Below are 23,670 nucleotides of genomic sequence, written 5' to 3'. Positions count from 1 at the left end.
GGCAGAAGTCCTTCTGCAGATGAACATAACATGAGAATTTACCAAAATACAGCCAGCTCGTGAGCATAGTTCTGTCCTGCATATAGGTTTCACTATTGTCCTAACCTCCGTTGCCTTAATGAATGGATGGACAGATCCTGCACCCAGTATAGAAATCACAAGCACCTTTACATTTTCTCTTACCCTGGCTCTTTTCAGAGAACTTGGAACTACCTGGGCTACCACTTATGCCATAAAGGCATGTTTTAAGCACTAGTTGTCCTCTGGGATACACATCTGTGGGTATGCTTGCCCAATGCAATTCTCACAGTACTTATGTAGCAAACCCATTACATCTACTTGGCCCAGTCGCCTTTCTCGAAGTGTCATCTTATTAATGACTTTATTCGATTCAAAGCCATTAAGATTTCAAACAATATACAATAATCAACATACATCTTTAAAAAAATACAATATTATGGAGTAAAGGGGAATAAAAAAAAGTTATTACAATCATTAAATATAAACTGCATTCGAGAATGATAACAATCAAACAGAGTAAACAGGAATGTGAATCCCCCCCCCCCTCAAAACAGGGAGAGAAACTCGCAGCCGTGCATTTATCTTTGTTATGATAAAAGAAAAAACAACTTATACCACTAATTCACGCAAAGTAAAACATTTTCACAAATGGACTCCCTCAGATAACCAAAGCCACCACTAAAATTCAAGTCTCAGCAACCAGGCCCGGTAGATCTATTTGGCCACGTTACTGACAGATGGATCCCACGTATAGGCCAAACAGAACATAGCTTCTGCAATGGTCATTACCCCAGCCACTGGCTTTAGATACAGGGATCTCAGTGCACTAGGCCTTTACAGAAGAAAAAAAGGCACGCAGTTTCCATACTGGAGGTACATAGACACAGGCCTGTTCCTACCCTACTTCAAGTTTTTGTAAAGGAGGCCAGTCTCAAGGTCCCCATATGAAAATCAGAGTATAGGGCACATGCATACAGGAGTTCAATATAATCCAAATAACCCTCAAAGTCAAGTTTGCGATCTAAATAGTTTGGGTCAAACTTTAATTGATGGCAATGTGATATAATCCTCCTACAGTAATCCACTACTGCTTTATTTATATTCGAGGGGTCTGTCCACAGCACTTGTTCATTCAATTGCATCAGTTTACCTCGCATGGTTGACCAACAACAAACCCTTGCCCCCATTCAATTTCACATATATATATATATATATATATATATATATATATATATATGTGTATGTATATAGGCATTTGGAGACATATCATCAATTCCTGGACCAAGGACCCACAGCAAGGAGTGGCACGACCAGATTTTTGCAAGGATAAGAAGTAGATGCGTTTTTTTCCTTGCCTTTTCGGTCCAGTTTTGGTACCAAAAAAAAAAAAAAAAAACCTCCTCCAACTGATCACCTACACACTAGTCTCCCTTTCCTGAGCCCCATCTGCCTCCCTGGCATGGCAGACAATCGAAAAAGAAGCACAACCAGATTGCTTTTCTTTTTTAAGGAGGGGGGGGGGGGGAGGAGTTATTAATTGAGATGGAGCGCAGACCGAGTTTCAGGAAGCAAAATATCACTTTACCAGTCACAGGGTAGGGGGCGGCAGTTGTGGAACAGAGATACAATGGAGCCTGGAGTTAACAGGGGAGAGGGTGGACAATAGACTGTAAGGGGTATACAAGCAGCCAGGCGAGGCAACGGATTGCCAAGTGTTAGACTAAGTGCGGAGAAGAGGGTGTTTGGACCTAAAGGTTTTTGGAGGGGGGGGGGGGGGTCAGTCCTTGAAAAGGAGGGTCTTAAACGCCTTAAAATGCACAAGTGAGGGAAACTGGTGTTGAAGTGAGCAGGGTCAAGAGTTTAAGGGTGAAAGGATGGTGAGCTTAAGACTCTGGTTGAGACTCTAAACCAGGATACAGGCCGGTAGTAGAAAAACTCCCAGCAACCCCCCTTGTTTTTGCAGTGTAGACAGAGGGCCAGTCTTCTTGTTCTTTCTATTTTGCATTGAAGGTGTTTATGGGCCTCATGTGATAAACCGTTCTGCAACTGCTGTTGGGGGGAAGGGGGGAGGGGTTTAGAAGTGCCTGTGAAAGACACCAGGTTCAGGGTGCTACCAGTTTTTCTGTTGACTGGCTTGCCCTCTGGAACAATTCCGCTCTGGCCACACAAGATGCTCACAGGGAGCACCCGGTAACTTCAGATTACTTATGTCTCAGTCCTCCACTTCCCTTCATGGAGCTCATAATAAATGTATTCCAGGGTCACCCACATCCCCATGAACACTGGTCTAATAACGACGAACACTTTCACATGCACAAGAAGATTTTGTCACTCTAAAATTGGATACTTAGGCTGTTTAATTCTCACTGACATAAGAACACAGTAAACCACCCAATGTTATGGTACCAGAGGGCTACCACTGCGTTGTTAATGGATTCTCCACAATAGGTACTATACCATGTTTCCATTCCTCCTCCATTACAAAGTGGATACACTTTCAAGGAACGTTTGTTTCAAAATAAAAATTGACCATAACCAACTGTGTATACTAGTGTATGCTTCACATGCTTCCCTTCATACTTGTCCATCAGACGGACTGGCATCCGGTTTTCACAGTCTCTATTGGGCCTGGTGGTGTGTTCCTTTATCAGGCACCCCAATAGAACACCTGCATCTTTAGGGTCCATAAAATGATAGTGCGTCATCCACTAGGTGACCTTAAGGTTAGTGGGGAAAATAGTTACATGTGCACCTAATATCGTTAACACTTATCAACAGTTCCACATTCCGCTGCTTAGAACACAGCAATGTGGTTTTTTGACACATTGAGCAATCACACTCCTATTTCACCCTGTTGAGGGCCATCACTTTTCTGATTCTCCCATAACTCTCACCACAACTGTGGCTCCTCCAGTTCCCTTCTCTGGCTTCTTACTTCAAGAATATCTCCAAACATTTGTTGAAAGAATAGCTCATTTAACTTGTTCAGTTTTTCATCTGTGTTAGAGGTAGCGTGCCAAGATCTCTTAACACCCCATTTATTACACGAATTAAGATGACAACATGCCACATTCTACACATTCTTTTCACGGTCCTGGTTTTGGAAAATACCGATCCACCCCTTATCTTTTATAGGGTTCATTGCTCATCTAACTTTAGGTATTTGATCTCTCTGCCAGTTCCAAATTCTCAGAGACTCTTTCTGCTTTTTTCTATCACTCTCTCTGTTCTAGTATTAACAGTGACATAGAATTTCTCAGTGCTGGTATAGTTTGTCCTATAGCCGGCATAAGGTCTGAAAGGCTACTTGGCCAATTCTCACTCACAAAGCGAATCCCCGTCCTTTGAGCAAATTTGGCTTTAAGACTGCAGGGTGCCAAGCATCCGGCAGTGCCATGCAAACATGCTGTTCCCCTTATCTTACAGTTTATCCGGCGGTTGTTTTGTTGGCTTCCAAACCTTCGGCTACAGGTGACATGCTGCTTAAGAACAGGTACCAATTTTAAGGCAGGTGATGGTGGGGCCTCACAGCTTCCAGCTTCATGCATTCCCTCAACTATCTGTAGATAGGCACCTGACGCTCTTAGAGGGTTGGTACTCATTTGTGCACCCTGCTGGGGTTCCTCACATTGCAACGCCACATGGGCCAACCTTGACACCCACGTTGAGCAACAGCAGGTACTCCTGTGGTCATGTAGCATGGTGTTTGTCCATTGTCTGAGGTTGTCTTTTCTAGAAACAGCTTCCCATTTTCGTTGTAGGGACCAAATACTTCAGATACGGCAATTCAAAGAGTAGCAAAAGGAGCGAGGGGAAAGCGGTGGGAGGGGGGTATTGATGAGCCTGTACAGGATGCCCCAAATAAAGTGAGAAATTATTGGCCCAGCAGCCAAGCTCCCGATTTGTGACTTTCTACATACGATTGTGCATCTCCGGGTTTATACGATTTGCTGTCAATATTTCTCTTAGAGACAGCCCTGTAGTGCAACATGAGGCCCAGGACTGCCGCAGAATAATAGAACATTTCCTCGCTTCTTTGTATTGGCAAGTTACACTGTGTGGCAGTGGGTTCCATTAACACAATGGCACTACAGTGAAAACGGAGGACTGCCAATCCTGTGATCCAAAAAGCTCCTTGTACCAGTGAGGCAACCACGTTTTTTCTTGAAGCACAGCCCAGCAAAGAAGCCCGGGTATCCAGAGCCTATACATGCCATCCAGAAAGGAATAAGTTACTTACCTGTAACTCCGGTTCTCCAGCATTGGTATCTTTCATAGATTCACATGCTGTGAATATTCCCAGTCATCAGGATAGGAAACCTGGTAACAGGGCAGTTTAAATTTAAACTGAAATTTCCAGTCACTTTTGTGCTCCATTATATTCCTTTTTTGGTCATACTGCCCAAAGCCAATAGGAACACCTCCCCTGTCAGCAATCTTCAGATTTGACACGTGCACGTGAGTGGCAGTAAGAGCCAAAAGATGAGCAATGCGGGGTAGGTGGGAGGGTTGCATGTGAATCTATGAAAGATACCAATGTTGGAGAACCGAAGTTACAGGTAAGTAACTTATTCCTTCTCCAGCATTGTATCTTACATAGATTCACACGCTGTGAATAAATTACAAAGCAGTATTACAACAATAAATGTGGGCGGAGGCAAGCTCCAAGTATAACATACTACTGGAGACTTACAAACCTCACATGAAAAAAGGCTCAGCAGAACAGACTGGCTGATTAGACTCTACTGCGGAATCTGTCAACATAGAAGAAACAACTCCAGACGGCTGCACTGCAGATGTCAGGCAGCAGGATCCCGGAGAGAAAGGCAGTTGCAGCCAGTGCTCTGGTGGAGTGCGCCCGCAGCCTGCCCAAAAGAGGCCTGCAGGTGACAGAATGAAATGCAGGCTGCAATCTATCATGAAATAGAGGACTTGGAGAGAGCCTTCCCAGCCCAAGAAGGTCCAAATGCACCAAACAGTTGATCCATAGTACGGAATGATTTAATGTATGACACAGTCATTGAGGGCATGCACCACATTCAGCGTGTGCAGGTTTCGCTTCGCTGGAGACATTAGTGTGCCAAGGAATACTGCCAAAAATACCCACTGATTGAGATTGAAAGAGGATGGCAGCTTTGGCATAAAGTAAAACCACAAAAGTGATGGGTGGAAAGTTTTGAATTTATCGGAACCACTGGCATTGCTCTAGGCAACCTTCCACAGAAGGATTTTTTAGCCCGTCTGCACAATAGTAAAAGGGGTCCATCCATATGCAAATCAGTCAGGTACTGCCATCAATGGGAGCAGCCTTGCCCGAACTGCTAGGTCATGTCCCCTCTGCACAGAAACACAAGGAACCCCAAACATGTTTCAGCCTTGTTGGGCCTCCTCAGTGAGGTGCAGCTTGGTTCCCCATGGCGCAGTGAGCAAGGGACCCACGTCTGGGCATACCCTCTATCAAATAGAGAGACAAACTAAAACCAAAAAAGTGATGGGTGGAAGGTTTTGAATTAATCAGAGCCACTTGCATTGCTCCGGGCAACCTTCCACACCACCGTTTTTGGCCCAACTGCACCATTGAAAAAGGGGTCCAGCCATATGCCTGCTGAGCCTAGAGACTCAAGATGCGCCTCCCTGATGAGGCCCAACAAGGCTGAAAAATGTCTGGGGATGCTGGTGGTCTCGTGCAGAAGTGATGTGACCGAGCAGTTCGGGCTGTACTGCCCCTTTTGGGGGGGGGACCATGCTGGATTTGCATATGGCCTTTCCCCTTTTGTAATGGCTTGGCAGGCAAAGAGCAATGGTCTGGAGGTTTGCCCAGAGCAATGGCAGAGGTTAAGATTTATTCTAAACCTTTCAGCCATCACCCCCTTTTGTTTTACCATTGGCATAAAAGTCGGGTTAGTAAGCAGAATGGCCTTGTCCTTGTGAAACGTCAAGTAGAGTGGTTTCGAAGAGCATGCCTGGATCTCACTCACTGGCCTGGCTGATGTTATGTCCATAAAAAAACACTGTTTTCCATGAAAGATGTTTGAGGGATGTCTGGTGCATGGGCTTGAAAGGTGACCTCATGAGCCTTGCGGGTAGCACATTTAGCTCCCACACTGGTGCAGGGCGACAAACGGGTGGAAAAGACCAGAACAACCCACGTAACAACTTTTCCAGCCGATGAGACCATAGGGACGGCACCCCTGTGGAGCAGTTGTACCTGGAGATTGCTGCCAGGTGCACCTTAAATCGAGGAATGTGTTAAGCCAGATTCAGCCAGTGACAATAGATAAAGCAACAGCTCCTCCAGCCAGACGGCGTGAGGTTGCAGTTGATGGGTCCTGCACCACACCTGAAAAAGTTTCCACTTGCTCTTGTAGCACTTCAAGGTGGACAGGAGCTTTTGCCCTGGCCAAGACCTCCCGGCAAGCTTGCAGGAAGGACAGAGCCCCGAACTCTAATAACAGGAGCCACGCTGTCAGCTTGAGAGAGGCTGGGTCATGGTGCAGAACTGCCCCCTGGTTCCTGGACAGGAGCGATTGGTGAGGGCGCAGCTTGACCGGTGCCGCTGACCAGAGCGCAAGAAGGTTGGAGTACCAAAACTGTCTTGTCCAGGCAAGGGCCACTAATATCAGTTTGCACTGATAGTCTGAAAGTGTGTATGACTCGAGGCACCAGAGGAATTTGGGGGGGGTGGAGGGGGTATGCATACAGAGACATCCCCTCCCACAGAAACGCCATCCCTCAAGCTTTCCTGGTGGGAAAGCGGCTGTCAAAGGTCTTGCATCGACTTGTTTTACGTGGCAAAAAGGTCGATCTCTGGAGCGCTCCACTTTTGAAACAGGTGAAACGTGTCGTCGTGCAATTCCCACTTGTGACAAGAACGTAACTCCCTATTGAGGGAGTCCGCCAGAATGTTCTGAATCACCGGCAGGTGGAACGGGATAAGAAATAGATCGTGCTGTAGTGCCCAATGCCATAAGAGTTGGGCCTCATTGAAAAGCTGTGGGGACCTCGTTACTCCTTGCATGCGAACGTAAAACAGAAGGTGTGTTGGTGTAAATCCAAACCACCTTTCCTGTCAGGATGGGGAGAAAGGATTTCAGGGCCAAAAATATTGCCCTAGCTCCAGCAGGTTGATATACTGGGTCTTCACCAACCAAAGGCTCTAGTATGTTGGTCTTGACAGTGGGCACCCCAGCGAACCATCCATCGTGAGGGTGGTCTGATGGTCCGGTCACCTGAAGGGGGCGCCTTGCAATAGATGCTCCCTCGCTGACCACCAGGCTCCTTCTGAAAACTGGAGTCAGAGCAATGCGGTCGTCCCAGGAGCCTGAGTTTTGGATCCAGCGGGCATCCAGGGATTCCTGCACCAGTCCGATGCGTAACCGGCAGTTGGTGACCAATAGGATGCATGAATATAACATCCCCAGAAGGAACTTGTAGTTGCGTACAGTCGTTGTCTGGGTGCTGCTAAAACAGTGCACTTTGGGCAGAAGTGACGCTCTCCTCTCATCGTAGGGTCTGGCGGTGCAGGTATTGGTGTCTAGCCTTGCTCCGAGGTAGAGTGCCTGTTGAGAATGAACAAGGTACAACTTCAGGAAGATGTTGGAGAACCTCAGTTGCTGTGGACACTGGATGGTGGTGGCGGTGTTGGTTTCTGCCAGGGGATAGGAGGGGGCTCTTACCAACAAGTCTCGATAGGGGTGGACGTGAATGCTGCTCTGCCGCAGGTGAGCCACCACTAGCGCAAGGTATTTGGTGAATACCTGAGGAGTAGACCTCAAGCTGAATGGAAGGGCTTTAAAGTTATAATGAACCCATGCCACCATGGAGTGTAGGTAGCACCGGTGTGAGAAGCGAATAAGGATGTGAAAGTATACGTCCTCTCGGTCGAGGGATGCTAGGCAGTCTCCCCTTGCTGCCGCTGGGACAACACCTGCTGTAGCATGACCATGCAGAACGTTTGTGCCTTTAGGAACTTGTTGAGCACCCTCAGATCTAAAATGGGTCTCCAACCACCTGACTTGTTGTGCAGCAATTTCCTTCCTTACCAGGAAGTAGCAGAAGTATACTCTGGTGCCCATCTTGTCCCTGTGAAGCTTCTCCACTGCGCTCTTCTGCAGCAATGCTCGCATCTGCTGAATCAAGAGGTGTCGCAACTGCTCTGGTTTATGCACAGGAGGAATGTCTGGTGGATAGTCCAAAAACTCTGAGTGGCCCTGCTAAAGGAGGGATAACACCCATTTGTCGGTGGTGATATGCGGCCATTCTTCGATGAACCTGGACAGTCACCCTCCCGCTGGGGTGTTAAAGAAGTAGGACCTCAACATGGGCTGGTCATGCTTGTTTGCCGAACTGACCCTAAGATTGGGAAGAGCCACAGCGTTGCTGAGAACCCCTGTAGGATTGGGACCTTTTCCTGTACTGGCCACCTGATGAATACGGGGTCTTGTAGGAGGAGGAAGACTGGTATGTAGCGTGGTATCCTGCGAAGTACTGCCATAGCACCCTTTTTCCTGAACGAAAGTACCGATGCCTCCGCTGTAGTCCGCCCAGGGGGCGAGCAGTTTGTGTACTTTATGGATCGTAAGGCCTCATCCACCTTCTTCCCAAATAGGGAGGAGCCGTCAAAGGCAAATTCCACAACCCTGGACTGGACATTGAGTCGGAAATCTGTGGCCTTGAGCCAACCCTATTTATGCAAGACTGCTCCATTGCTAAGCTGGCAAAAACGGTGTCAGCGATGTCTACAGACACAGTAATGGCATGGTCTGATGCCAACTCACCTTCGTGGAAGATGTCCAAGGCTTCTTATCTGGAAGGAAGTCCAGCAAGGGGCCCAACTTGTACCGTAACTCGAGGTTGTAATGTGCGAGTACAGCCATTGCATTAGCCGCTTTGATAGTTGTGGCAGCGGTGGTAATGATCCTTTTACCAAAGGCGCTGAGACGTTCACCCTCTGTCTGGTGGAACAGAACAGGACGAAGATGGGCTAGACCACCTTTTCCTGGCAGCTGATGAGACAACAGAATTGGCATGGGTGGAGTGCGGAGGCAGCGCTCTCAGAAGCTCTGTACATTTTGTCAAACCAGTCTTTTAGCCAGGGCATTTGCAGGAAGCGCCAGGGTGACTATGCCATCCTCTCAGATGTCCTCTAGCAGTGGTATAGACATGACAGATTTCCTGCGCTGTAACCTGCCTTGGTACATGACACTCCTTTCGCTGCTCCTCAGGTGCAAGGTCGAATATTGTGGCCGGGCCGCACATGGTGGAGGTCCAGTCGTCGGGATCTGGGTCTGTCCCAGTATCTGCGAACCTCTGGTACTGAATGGTGTTTTTCCTTCCAGGTGGGGCAAGGAATTTCTACCATTCCCCCGGAAGGCCAGGGGACTTCTGTGCGAGGTTGCCGATCGGTTCCGTAGCAGGGGCTGGTAAAGGTAGCCGCTGTTGCAAGGTTGCCACCAAAGTGGTCCAGGTCGACCAAAATGTCCAGCGACATGTCTCTTTGTGAAAGCAGTAATGGCACTAGATGGATGGTTTGTGCTGAATGCAGAGGGGTCAAGATTGGTAGCCTGATCAGTTTTGCCTCACCAGTGGTGAACTTCTGGGAAACAATGCTGGCCAGAGACAACAATGGCGAGATAATGGCTTCCTCATCCACATCCAATTGGGATAGACTTGGCTTTGGTGCTACAATACCACCTGGATAGTAAGGCAACCCCCAGGTTAGGGAATGTTGGCCGCGGACAGGCTACTATTGCAGACACTGAGCTGGTGTGGGTGTCAGATGCCAGTGACAATGGCAGTGGTAACAATTGCATTGCACAAATCACTTGACTGTCTATGTTTACAGATGATGTGGTAGTCGTGGTCAATGATGGTTTCGTGGATGACGAGGTAGTCGTCGACAATGCCCCATTGGGTGGCATAGATCATCTCGGAGTAGACGACCTGGAGTGAGACTTGGTCATCGACGAGGACTGCTTTGATGCCGATTTGGACAAGCAGCTTGTTTTCAACCTTGAAGACGAAGAGTGGCCACCCGACTTGGACTTCGAAGACATCGCCGCCTCAGGGCGGTAGAAACGGCCTCACCCACCCACCTCTCCATGGTAGATCGCCCTTGGGCACTGACCTTGAGTGAAGACAGGTCTTTATGTGATGATCTGGGCTCGTCGCCAGAGGTTTCCTTATGCCGCCTCTTGCTGGTGGCCTGGACTTCATGCGATCTTGCCCTCTTATTAGAGGTGGTTCGCTGGCCCGTCCTGCCCCACCCTAACAAGGCATGACGCCGTACTGAAGCAGAGTCAGAGGCCCCGCTGGCATCCTCGAGCCACACGACAAGATGACCGGGATGATCCCTCAGCGTCTTGTTGGAGAACGAATGGCAGATTTCACAGTCGTGGACAACATGGCGAGGGTGAAGGCAGTAGGACAGTCGTGGTGATCCTCCACGTAGACATTCTTCAGACCACAGCAGGCACAGGCCTTGAACAGGCTCTTCCTCATGGACCCAGATGCCATGAGGTAGGCCCAACTGCACATACAAAGCTTTGTGGAAGATTACCGGCAGTGGGAAACGTCCACAAAAGTGCACTGTCGCCACTGATGCCGGTTGTCGAGTGGACGTTGACAAATATGTATTTTACGTGGAAAAAGGTTAGTTGAATATATTTGTAGACAATTCAAAGAGATGATTGAGATCTCCCAACACTAACGTCTAGCAAAAAATCTGAAGAGGGCCGACAGGAGCTAAGGGAGGTGTTCGCATTGGCTGCGCGCAGTATGACCCCAAAAAGAACTAGAAAAGAGCACCAAGAGACTGAAAATTTCAGGTTAAACTGCTCTATGTTACCGAGGAGTTCTAGCTGGACGGGGAATATTTACAGCATGTGAATCTACGAAAGATGTAATGCTGGAGAAAGGGAGATGATGAGCTTAAATGTTTTACATCTAGCGTGCCAAGGCTTCCATGATCTCTTCCCCCAGTGCACCAGATAAAGGACGACTTCTACATATTTAGAAGTGAATAAGCCTTCCTCTCCATCCAAACATAGTTTAAAGAATGGGGTGTCTGAGTTGATGGCACCCCTCATGTCAGTTTAAGGTGGGCTATAGTGCCAATCAAAAACATATTGCTTCTCTCCAACTGTTAGGAAACCAAGTCTCAAGCTTGAATTACCAGGGCTTAAACAGACACTTCCAACTATTTCCAGGCAATCTAAGAGCCACATTAGAGGAAGCGCTATGAGGCAGTCCTTCAGGGGGTGTGACCGGAGCCCATGTTGTGGCTACGTGGTGAGCGTGCACTCCTGCGGAGATCCGTACAAAGGTCTTTTCTGGTGGTGTTTGTGACCCTAATTTTGCCCGACTCTAGAGCAGAAGCAGAGCTGCAACTGAACACCCCCTCTGTGAGCAGATTGCGCTGGTAACAGAGCTGATCCAGGTCTCGGAATGGCAGGTGGCCCTTCTGCTCTTGGAATCAGCAAGATGGCGGGCACGACAATGAGGGCAGCTCTGCGTCGGTTCCCCGGATCAACATCCCTGGTGGCCGTGACTTGCGGCAAACACCCAGGACCCAGAGCCGCAGACCGCTGCAGGAGGGGGCTGCACAGACCAGCAGTGGATCGGCAACTGTGCGGGAGGGTTGCCGTTTGTATGAGACTGAGACACAGGGAGATGCAGAGGTCATTGCAGGCTGGTGGTGCTGCGGTACACGACCCCAACTCGGCGAGGAAAGCTGCAACAGGCAGCCTCTGAGGAAGGTGCGCCGCTGCTAGTGGGCTGCGATTGCCTATGCACACATACGGGATACAATGTTTCTCTGAGGCGGCGACTTTAATTGTAAGCTGGATCCTGTCCAAGACAGGTCTGACTCCAGTCAGGCTCGGATGCCTGCAGCCTTGGCGACTCAATGCTATTCTGACTGACCTCTTGCTGGCAGACATACAGTGGGCACTGAATGCAGATAGACAGTTACTCATATTCATCCCCCCCAGAACCCACCCACAGTCTACACTAGAATTGATTATATCTTTGTGGGGATCGAGCACCTAGGTGACATCACAGAGGCGGCGTATACTGTCCGCTTGATTTCAGATCATTCCCCTCTTGTAGTACATTGGGGCAGGCAGGGGCCCAGATCTCCAGTCCCTGCATGCTGCATGTGCGGAGATCCTTCAGGATGATATTTTTAGGAATCGCATGGCAGACGTTCTTATTGCATTCTTAAAGACCAATGTGGGCAGTGTGGAGAGGTGGGCAATGGTCTGGGAAATGCTTAAGTTGGTGACCGGTATTAGGAGATCATTGAGGGAGGACCTGGGGAATCTGGAGGACCAGATCCAGGTTCTTGAGAACGAAAAGCTCCCAGAACCCACTGCTGAATTTGAACTGCTGCTGCTCCAAATCCAATGCACCACAACATGGAGAGGCTTAGGAGGTTTGCTTATGAGGTGTATATGACGTGCATGCATGGAGAGGGAGACAAGTCTGGGAAGCTGCTGGCATGGTTGTGCAGAAACTAGCAACCTTGAAGAGCCATTACGCTGATACAGGACGAGTGTGGGGCCCACTGGCGATCGCAGACGGCAATCATTAACACCTTTTGTGCATTTTACAATAAACTGTACCAGCATGAGATTCCAGTCAACCCTGACAAACTGTTGGTGTTACCCCTGTTTGAGCTGCCGCAGCAGACCACTAAACAGGCCTCTGCCCTTGACTTCAGAGTTCTATAAAGAATTCCCAGCTACTCTTGCCCCTGTTCTGCTTAGAGTCTTTGAGGAAGCATACGAAATATGCCAACTTCCAAAAGTATGCAAGAGACGACGATAGTTCTTGTACTGAAACCTGGGAAGCAGGCGGACTTATACAAATCCGATCTGCCGCTGGCGATGCTAAACCAGGTGGCGGAAAACCTTATGCGAGTAATTGGTACCCTAGTACATGAATACCATACAGGCTTTGTCCCCGGCCGTAGCACATCTATGAATCTCCAGCGCCTACAACATATTGACCAGACTAATTCCCCACAGTGTTCCAGAAGCAGTTGCATCTTTAGATGCAATTAAAGCATTTGACTCAGTTTGCTGGGAATTGATGTATGTGGCACTGAGGGGATTTGGGATTGGGGCAGGCTTTATCCGATGGGTCAAGTGATTGTACTCTGAGCTGGTGGCAAGGGTCAGCACGGGCAATCAGGTATCTGGGGCATACATAGAGGCACTAGGTAGGGCTGCACATTATCACCAACACTATACATACTGGCACTGCTGGCAGAGGGTTGATTTTTTGGAGGCAGGAATCAAGGTGGGCTTGACTACACATGTCATTTACCTCTATGTTAATGACGCTCTCTTGTACCCGTGTGAACCAGACTATGGTCCTAGATGCTCTGGATAACTTTGCCGGGGTGCCCATTATCAATTTCAGTAGACCAAAGTTATGTCTCTTCCCCCTGGCGGGACTGCGTCATTGCAAAGCCAGGGATTTACCAGATTTGGGACTGCGGTGGGAGGTGAACACATTCAAACACTTGAGACACACACAGAACCCTCTCCCCACCCCTCCTCCCCCACCCCTCCTTCCCCCCACTGACCCCCGGATAGTATACACATCAAGTATACAGTCAGGGCGGTGGATGGGGTGATGCAGTCCATGACACTTTGAAGTAAACGGCCTCCAACTTTAATGGGACAAGTAGCACTGGTAAAAATGGTTGTGCTTACACGCCTACCATACTCTTTAACCAATGTGCACTGTTTTATTGCAGCTGATTTTTTCAGGCGCCTGAACTCACTGATTAGGGACTTCCTATAGGGACATGGCAGACAAAATAACCAAGTTACTCACCGTAGTGACCACCTTACTCCTAGTCCATAGTCCCCTTTCCTCCATACTTATGGGACATTCCTCCGTCCTGTGGGACGGGACCGGAGCACTTTGTAAAGCATCAAAAATGTTGCACACATTTGAGTCCTTCCTCTCTTTCTACGAGGGGTACTGCCCGCGGCTGTAACCCCCCCCCCCCCATCTTAGCTCAGCCCTGCGCATAACCCATCAGTCCTTTTCTATCGCCAGGTCAGAGACCTTTAAGCAATAACAGAGGAACCTTATTAGAGGGGACGGCGCGCGTATGGAGGAAAGGGGACTATGGACTAGGAGTAAGGTGGTCTCTACGGTGAGTGACCTGGTTATACTCCTATGTCCTGTCCCCTTTCCTCCATACTTATGGGAGATTCCCAAGCACTTCTTACAGGAACTACAGGTGGATGGAAAACCCCTTACTGAAACAGGTTCTTCAGCACAGCCTGGCCAAACTGAGCATCAGACCTAGAGCTCTGGTCGAGACAATAATGCTTACAAAAAGCCAATGGGGAGGCCCACGTAGCCGCTTTTGCGATAGTCTGCCAGGGGACATTTCTGAAAGGCAACTGCAGTTGCCTTGCCCCACACCAGGTGTGCATGAATACCTTTGGGAGGCTGCAACCCTTGGACAGTGTAAGACCCCGTAATGCAAGCAGCGATCCATCTGGAGATAGTCGCCTTAGAGGCCCGTCTAACTTGTGGATTACCAAAGGTCACCAATAGTTAAGAGCTCCTAAATTCTGATGTTCTGTCTAGATAGTACTTAAGAGCCCTTCTAACATCCAAACAATGCAGAACCCTTTCCGCTTCTGAAGCAGGGTTCGGAAAGAAGACCGGCAGGAAGATTGACTGATTCAGGGTGGAAATCAGAGACCACCTTTGGCAGGAAAGAATGATTTGTCCGTAGGACCACCTTATCCTTGTGGAAAACCAAGAACTGATGCTCCACCAACAAAGCTTGGAGCTCACTCACATGCCTTGCTGAAGTAAGGGCAACCAAAAAAAAAAACACCGTCCACGAAAGGTGCTTAAGGTCCACCATGGCCATTGGCTCGAACGGTTTATGGCACAACGCCGTGAGGACCACATTCAGATCCCACGTCGGGTGCGGTTTGCAAACCTGAGGGATAAAAGCACGTCAAACCTGCGAAATGTCTCCTAATCACTGGATTAGACAGAGAAGAAGAGCATTGGTCCGTGGATAGGTAGGCGGATACCACTGAAAGATAAGTTCTGCATGACAGAACGTGAATGCCCGACTTTGCTAGGTGGGAAATGAAGGACAGGACAGTGTCAATCGTAGCCGCCCTTGGGTCCAGCTGTTTGTCCAAGCACCAGTGACAGAACCTAAGACATTTGCTTCTATACTGAGATCTTGTCGAGGGTTTCCTGGCTTACTGAATAATGCGCATGTTATCAGCAGACAGGTTGAGATGTTCTAAGGACCTGAACTCGGGTACCATGCCGCCAAACTGAATGATTGTGGGGAGGGGTGCCACAGCTGCTGATCTCCCTGGTGAGGCAGATCGGGACTCACCGGTAGCCTGAATGGTGCACAAACCGATAGGTGTTGAAGTTCTGAGAACCAGAACCTGGCCGGCCACCACGGGGCTATCAGCAGAAGAGAACAATTCACTGTGTTCTTCAGCTTGCAAATCGTCCGATGAATCAGAGGCGGGAACGCATAGGCCCTCATGTTGTGCCAGGGAATCTCAAGGGCATCCCCCAGAGAGGATGCCCCCAGACCATTTCTGGAGTCATACAGAGGAAGTTTGTTTGCCGACGTTGAGAAGGGGTCCACTTCCGGAGTGCCCCAACGCAGGAAAATCCATGAGAGGATCTCCACCTTCAGTTCCCACTCGTAGCTGACCATTGTCCATCGACTGAGGGCGCCTGCCGTAATGTTCAGGTAGGCCGGGATGTGTACTGCTACCAGCCAGACAATGACGAACCGCCCAGTCCCAAATCTAGATGGACAGGTCCACGAGAGGAGAATTGGTGCCCCCTTGCTTCGTGATGTAATACATACACCACATTGTACGTGCGGATACAGACCACTTTTTTGGCAATGACTGGTCGGAACGCCTTGAGCGCTAGAAAAAAAAAAAAGAAAAAAAAAAAAAAAAAAATCGCCAGAAGCTCCAGAGGATTTATGTGAAGGAACTTGTCCTGAGGTGACCAGAGGTCCGAGAGCTGAAGAAGATCCAACGTCGCACCCCACCCCAAAAGAGAGGTGTCCGTCGTGACAGTTACCATCGGGCCTGGGTCTTGAAAACCTGCACCCACCGACAGGTTGCTGAGAGACGACCACCACTCCAGGTCCGCTCTCATGGAAGCCGGAATCAAAATCAACTTGGAGTCCGGATCCACAGCCTGCCGCCAAGAACTCAGAAGAGCCATCTGAGTCCGCCTCATCTTGAGAGGTAGAGCCAAAACACACAAGGCCATGAGGCCCAGAAGCCTCTGGAACCACCAGGCCGACATGCTCTCCGACTGCGCAAACATCTGACACGTGGCCAACAGATTGCCCATTCTGACCCCGGTCAGGTAAACTCTACAGTCGATCATGTTCCAGCGAAAACCCAGGAAAATCCAGGAAAATCAATTCCTGAGAGACCGTCATGGAAGCCCAAGATGGAACAGGAGCTGGAGGAGAGACTGAAGATTGCCTGCGGCTTTCAACGGGCAAGGGCTGCGTAAGAGCCAGTCGTCCAAATACGGATACATATGGATACCCTGCAGACGAAGATAAGCTGCAATCACTGACATCTTCGTAACGACAAGCTGTGTCGAGCTGAGGCCAAAAGGAAGCACTCGAAACTGGAAATGCTCCTCTCCCACAGAGAAATAGAGGTATCCCCCGTGTGGATTCCAGATCAGTATATGCATGTACGCATCCTGCAGGTCCACCACGCTGAGCCAATCGCCCATCTGCAAAGAGGACCTTATTTGGCCAGGCTTGATCACCTTGAATTGCTCTTGGGGTAGGAAAAGATTGAATTGGGAAAGGTCTAGGATGGTGCGCAGGCCAGCCTGGTTGGGTTTGGGCACTGTAACCAGTCGGGAGTAGAAGCCCTGCCCTCGCACCCAAGGGGAACGGTTTCCACTACTCTGAGGTCCAGCACCTTCTGAACCTCGGCTCTGAGGGAGGGCGACCCCAACTGCTGGAAAGGAGGGTTGAAGGATGGGGTAGGGGTAAGCGGAAGCCCGCCCGAGCGACAAGACACACCGGTCCTCAGTGATGGTCTGCCACACCTCCCAATGAGACGCAATGCGTCCTCCCACCTGGGTCTCGTGCGAGTGCGGAGAACCCTCATTTGGCAGGCTTTTCGGTGGTGTTACCACCTGAACCTAAGGAGGAGGCTGAGGAGCGGGAGAAAAACCAAGTCCATTGCTGCCTCCGACAGGCATTTCCCGAAGGGGTATCCATTCTGCGGGATTTTCGATCTAGAAATCCCCTGAATCCAGAGGAGGGCCAGGCTTGTGACAACAGTCTCTCCATCCTAAAAGGCGGTTTCACCAGGACGGACAGGGACTTGACGGTCTGGGTGCTATCCTTTGTTTTGGTCAGCTCCACATCCGTTGAGGAATGAAAAAGCTCCTTGCCGTCAAACGGCAGGTCTAAAACCTTGTCCTGCACCTCCTTGGAGAACGCGGTGGCGTGTAGCCAAGCTGCCGAGAAGTGTCAACTCCCAGCATAAGGCCCTGGGCAGAAGTGTCTACGTGATGAGCCGGGGCCTCCAGCAGATCCTGGGCCAGCATCTTGGCATCTGACAATCCCGCCTTAAAATCCTCCAGTTTTTCAACCGGAATAAACTTGTCGAACTCCGACAGACCTTTCCACATCTTCATATTCGCCCCCGCTAACACCAGCTCTGCGTTAGCCTGCCGTAGCTGCAGGACTGAATTAGCAAAAATCTTCCTTCCAAGGGAGTCGAGAAGCTTGTCCTCTTTCCCCAGGACCCGAGTAGCCATCGTAGAAGAGGATGCTGCAGGCCTGGACTGCAAGGTGGCTGCAGCCACCACTGTGGAGGAGGGGGGGGCGGGCAAGATGCTAAGGCCACCTCTTCCGAAGAATGCAGCCTGTAGCGCATCAATTTTCTTATTGACAAACAGTCCAGAGTGTGGCTTCTCCCAGACTCTACGGAGCTCGGCCAAAACGTCTTTCTGTAAGAACAGGCCGGTACGCTCCGAAGGAGACAAGGTGAACGCCCCCGAAAGCACACCTTCCTGCGGAGCGGGTGCCTCGGGCACTGGGACATCTAACAGACACATGTCCAGTACCCGGTCATGAAAGGCTCCAATAGAGCGGGGCTGGTCTTCGCTGTCCTGCTCACCCTGTACATCATCCGACAGGTCAAGATCCTGCTGAACCACGTCGAGTACCACAATCACCTTGTCCACTGGGGACAATGGAGGCAAAGGCGGAAGGGTAGGGGGAGGCCCTGCGGAATCACTGGAGGCGCCAGTGGAACCGACGGCGCAGGTGGGCATATGTCCCTAAACAGACCCTTGAAATACTCTCTCATGGGGTCGGTACGCATAAGTACCTGAAATTTGCCAAAAAACGCGTCCTCTGGTGACCGCTTTGGGGTGGCCGGAGGAGGCCTCTCATGAGGAGGATAATTCCAGGGACACAGGGGGGGGGGGTTGCCAAGAAGGCCCATCCCCAGAGGTGTCCACATAAATCAAGGGTGCTGAACCCGGAAGCAGCGAGATATTGTGCGGAAGGGGCAGCCGGGCGTTCCAGTCATAAACTGGACGAAACTGATGTGCACAAGGAAACCTATGCTCACCAACAGAACCAATCCCTACACCGGATGCCGATGGCGTAGGTGTAAGGGATACATCCAAAATGGCCGCCTTGGTCTTGGCGCGAACGGCCACCAATATAGCCTTGACCACCCTCTGCATGTTATGTGGATGGGGGTGTGCAGTTGCCTTGGCTGGAACTCTACTTCCTAGCTGCCCAATTTCAACACGTTGCAGACTGGCTGTAGGATGAACCAACAATGGAATCTAACCTGTTGAAGGTGATTGCGCATCCTGCAGTGCTCAAGGAAGCCCTGTGGATCACAGACCGCTGTCTTGGGCTGGCATCACTCCTGATTAGACTAGGGAAACCGGTGTGGGGACGATCTATGAGAGTGCTTAAGCTGCAGAACCCTTATTTCCCAAACGTGCCTATGACGGCAGACGCATGCTTGGATGTTGCGATCTGGCAGTTGCCAAGAGGTGTGACTCACTCCTAACTTAGGTGGCCCCATTGGCCTGGAGAACCTGAGCCTAACAAGCAGCTGTCGTACGAATTGGAGGATGGCTGGAGGCCCGTTTCCAGGCAGTATAGGGGTTTGCTGAGAGCGGCATATGACAGAGGTACGAAACTGAGAATGATCCAAACATGACCCCCAGTAGAGTTGCGAAATTTGATGTCAAGGTGCTGCTTAGCTGCCCATAGCGTGATAATGACAGTGCGGAAAATTATACATAAGTTTTTGGGTTGCCCGAAGGTGTGTGCCTTTTGGCATCAGATAGAGGAGCCGTGTACAAAGGCAGGTGTCAGAAGTTATCACTGGTCCCCAATGGAGTGTTTACTGGGAGCTTACCCCAGGCCAGACAAAAGTAGACACTTCATCAAGTGTATGGACCCGGCTTGTGTGCTAGTCAAGAGAATTGCCATGGCATGGAGGCAGAAAGAGGGCCCACAATATCTCCTCTGGCGCAATGAGCACAAGATATGGAGTACAGCTGAAACCAAGACCTGGTTCAGATCCATGAGGAATGCGGAGAACCCACTGAGAACATAGCTTAGAATGCGCTGCTGCTTGCAATGTTCAGCCCACCTGACATTAGACCCACCACGAATACCGGGGCGCTCCTTTATATAGGCACAAGAACCAAATGGGGGGCAAAGTTATGACTTGCTTGACACGAACCTTCAGACGCGCCGTAGTTGCGCTGGGATCGGCAGTCGGGCCTTTCCTTCCTGAGCATCCATATCCGAGCTGCGGTACTAACTATGAACACTGACTCCTATTTAGATACTGCATGGTAAGCAAGGTCAGATGCATTCGTTTGTTTCGTTTTCTTTTTGTAATTGTTCCCTGAAGTGTAGATCTGATCACTGCTTTGACATACACGTGGTTGATGCTCATTTACCAATAAACAGATTTAAATAATGAGGCTGTCCAACAGGCTCGGGCTAGAACTAAGATGAGAAGGCGTTTCCATCCAAAAGATAGCCACGCTGTGACATCCTGCAGGAAGTTTGTTTGTTTTATTCACTTATAATGCGCACCAAACCCGTAGGTAGCCGGGCGCAGCAGTACAGAAAATGCGAGGCTCAAGTTACAGGGTAGGGTCATGGGATACATATAAAATACAGTATATGTACAGGTGGAAGGGCAATTGCAGTTTACATACAGGCATGGTAAGTACAAGGTACAATGACGACAGTATATGCACATGCACTAAGTGGACATTAGCTCATCGGCCAGTGGTCAGGGTGAAAATGTCCGCAGGAGCAACAATAGGCAGGACAGTAATAGGTCTATAACAGGGGGTCTCGAGACGATGAGTAGGCGCTAGTGGGCTAATCATTTGCATATCTCAGTAAGTTAATATAGTTGGATCGAAATTTCAGAAAGGGCTGTTCCTCGCGTAAAGGGTGAGGCAGCGAATTCCATAATTGGGCCGCTCGAACCTGGAAGCTGCCTTCCCCTGCCTTAGTTAGCCTGAATAAAGATTTTCAATAATAACTTACTAGAAAGTCTTAATTCCATTAAAGACACAGAGGCAAGCATGCTTTTCCTTCTTTAAATATATAAAGAAAAGCTCAGCAGCAATATATATATATATTTTTTTTTTTAACAGTGCACCCGAGTACCATACAACATGTGCATAGAGAAAGGTGCACTAGAAAAAAACATATATAACCAATATAACAAGTAGAAAGTCTCATAATAAGTCCTTAAGACCTTGAACAACATTAAACTCCATTTCCCAGAAGGCTTGTGGAAAGTTCATTTCGAGGCCACCAACGCGTGACCTGGGTCCTCCAAGGACTGTCTGAGTCCCAAACAGTCTTGAACATGATGCAGCTTCCTCTTTGGAGGCTGCATACTTGGCCAATAGAAGGATTGGAACTGAAGCCATCTCAAAACGTGCCGTGGATTAGGCGGACTTGTCTGTTGACGCTGTCAAGAGAGATAAATAACTCAAGTTGAAGTATATCACAACCCTAGTTCCCTTAGAGGGGTGGGAGAGAAATACATTGTGTTATTTTGAGAACCCATCATGCATTCAAAATGATGTAATATTCTTAGCAATGAATATATATAATAATTATCAAGCATGATACATTCTTCATTTCTCGCCAGGTGGGATAATGCTTGCCTCTGTGTCTTTAATAGAATTAAGACTTTCTAGTAAGTTATTATTGAAAATCTTTATTTTATGTCAAGACCGGAGGCTCACATTATGCTCGTTTAAAGCTTACTTGCCACAATGGATGCCGGCTGTCCTACCGGTTTCAGGTAGTATTGCTTGAATACAGATTCACTTGCTCAGTCCGCCATTCTCATGCTATCTTCCAGTCGGATTCCAACCTGGAAGGCCTTGGAAGCCATGGCTCCTCTCACCGAGTGGGCTCCGAAGTGCAAGGTAACTATTCCTGCTTGGGTTAAAGTCCACTGCACCCAGCATGCAAGGGTTGAAGCGGAAACTGCTTTATGAGGTTTGCGCAAAGCTATTAATAGCTGGTCATTAGGAGAGGCTCTAAGAGGAGCTGTAAACTCTTTGTAGGCCTTCAGGCATCTGACAAAGGAGAGCTTGGGCTGGTCCCTAAAAGCAGGGTAAGAAATCACTCTAGTTGCACTTTGTCGTCCTATGTATATGGAACACAATGCCATTGGGGGGGAAAAGGTTCTGCCCGCTAGATAGAGGGCTCTGACGTCAGAAACTCTCCTGCAGGAGACGAGGCAGAGCAGTGTAGTGAGTTTGCTAGATAGAGCAGTGCGGGATAATTCCTCATTATTTGGCCAAGATAAAGAAAGATTCAGCACTTTAACGTCCCAAAGCTTGCCGTAGCGGGACAGAGGCGGGATGAAGTCTAACACCTTTGAGTAGTCTGCAAACAAGGAGATGCTCTCCTGCTGGGATCCCTTGTATGAGGTTGTGGCCTGCTGAGATAGAGCGGTAGGCGTTAACTGTCCTGTAGGCGAGACCCCTTTCAACTAGGGATGCTAGGAAATTTAGAATTTCTTTTATAGGTGCTGAAACTGGATGTAATCCTTTGTCCTGGCACAAGTCCCTCGAGGTGTTCCATGAGTTGGAGTATTTTAAGAGTAGCTTACCAGGTGGATACCAGGTCTGAGAGGTCCAGACCGGGGCTATGAGGACCAGTTCCGTTCCTTCCTGACGGGCCTTCGACAGGGTCCTCGCAATCATGTTAAAGGGGGGAAAAGGCATAGTGTACTCCTTCGGTCCAATGTTGTAGGAAAGCATCCGTTGCGGTCGCTGCCGGATCCGGTTTCCAGCTGAAAAACACTGGTAGCTGAGTGTTGAGGCGTGAGGCAAACAGGTCCTTGGATAAGGGACCCCAAACCTGCTGAAGGCAAAAGAAAACTTCTCCGTCAAGCTTCCAGTCGCTGTAATCGATCATATGTCGGGAGTACCAATCTGCCACTACGTTCGTGAGGCCTGGTAAATACTCTGCCGTGACCGAAATCAGGTGTTCTAGGCAGAAATGCCATAATCTTTGGCTAGTTCCGCTAGGGGCCGGGATTTGGTGCCACCCAGATGATTGATGTATCGTACTGCTGAAATGTTGTCCATCTTCAGCAAGATACAGCAACTCGCTCTGCCTCTGGCAAAAGAGCGCACAGCGAAGGAGCCCGCTAGGAGATCTAGACAGCTTATATGCATCTCAAGTTCCTGAGGTGACCATGTTCCTCCTGTGGCCACCGGACCGCATCTCGCTCCCCAGCCAGAGCGGCTGGCGTCTGACTCCAACACTATGTCTTGGGCAGATCCGAAGATTGCTCGGCCGTTCCAGGCCTCCATGTGTGTGAGCCACCAGTTGAGTTCTGTTCTCACTTCTGGGGATAGCGTTAGCCGCTGGGAGTAAGAGAGACTGTCTTAAGTGCTGGCCTTTTAGTCTCTGTAATTCCCGTAAGTGGAGAGGTCCGGGAAATATAGCTTGGATATCCTCGTTAAGTCTCGAAGAGATTTGTCGTCCCTCTGCAGGAGTCTGCAAATCTCCCGTTTGGTGGAGTGAATTTTGGCCATCGGGAGATGGAGCTGAGCAGATTCGGTGTCTATTACAAACCCTAGAAACTCTAGGTTCCTGGGTGAGTGAAGGATCTATTTCTCCCAATTTATGAGGAATTCGAGACTGTGTAGTATGTCTATGGCCAGCCTGGTCTGTTCTACCAGAGCTTGAGATTGTGCCATGAAAATAAAATCGTCCAGGTATATTATCAGCCGGACACCTTGTTCTCTTAAATGTGCTACTACTGGTCTCAGTAGCTTGGTGAAAGCCCAAAGATGGTATACTCGTGAACTCCCAAGTCCTAGTGCTTCCAGGAGAATCTCAGATAACTTGCGTGGTCCCGATGTATAGGTACCGTAAGGTAAGCATCTTTCAGATCCAGAAGCATAAGCCAGTCGTTGGGTCTCAGGAGGTCCCTGAGCATGTGAATACCCTCCATTTTGAAATGGCAGTAAATAATAAAGTCAGTGAGAGCCCCTAGGTTTATCACTGGGCGCACTTTTTGCTTTCTGCGTACC

At 49.3% G+C, this 23,670-nt stretch overlaps 1 protein-coding gene across 3 annotated transcripts in view; it reads right to left on the bottom strand.

The window, feature by feature from the left end:
• The window catches only part of TAF5L (TATA-box binding protein associated factor 5 like), a 353,159-nt gene that overhangs the window by 17,334 nt on the left and 312,155 nt on the right, over positions 1-23,670 (bottom strand). The gene's annotated exons all lie outside the window — the stretch shown is intronic.

Source organism: Ambystoma mexicanum, chromosome 4q (assembly GCF_040938575.1).
Source record: "Ambystoma mexicanum isolate Mex_15411 chromosome 4q, UKY_AmexF1_1, whole genome shotgun sequence".
Lineage (NCBI taxonomy): Eukaryota > Metazoa > Chordata > Amphibia > Caudata > Ambystomatidae > Ambystoma > Ambystoma mexicanum.
Note: the sequence above shows the minus strand (reverse complement) of the source record. Positions and strands in the feature narration are given on the sequence as shown.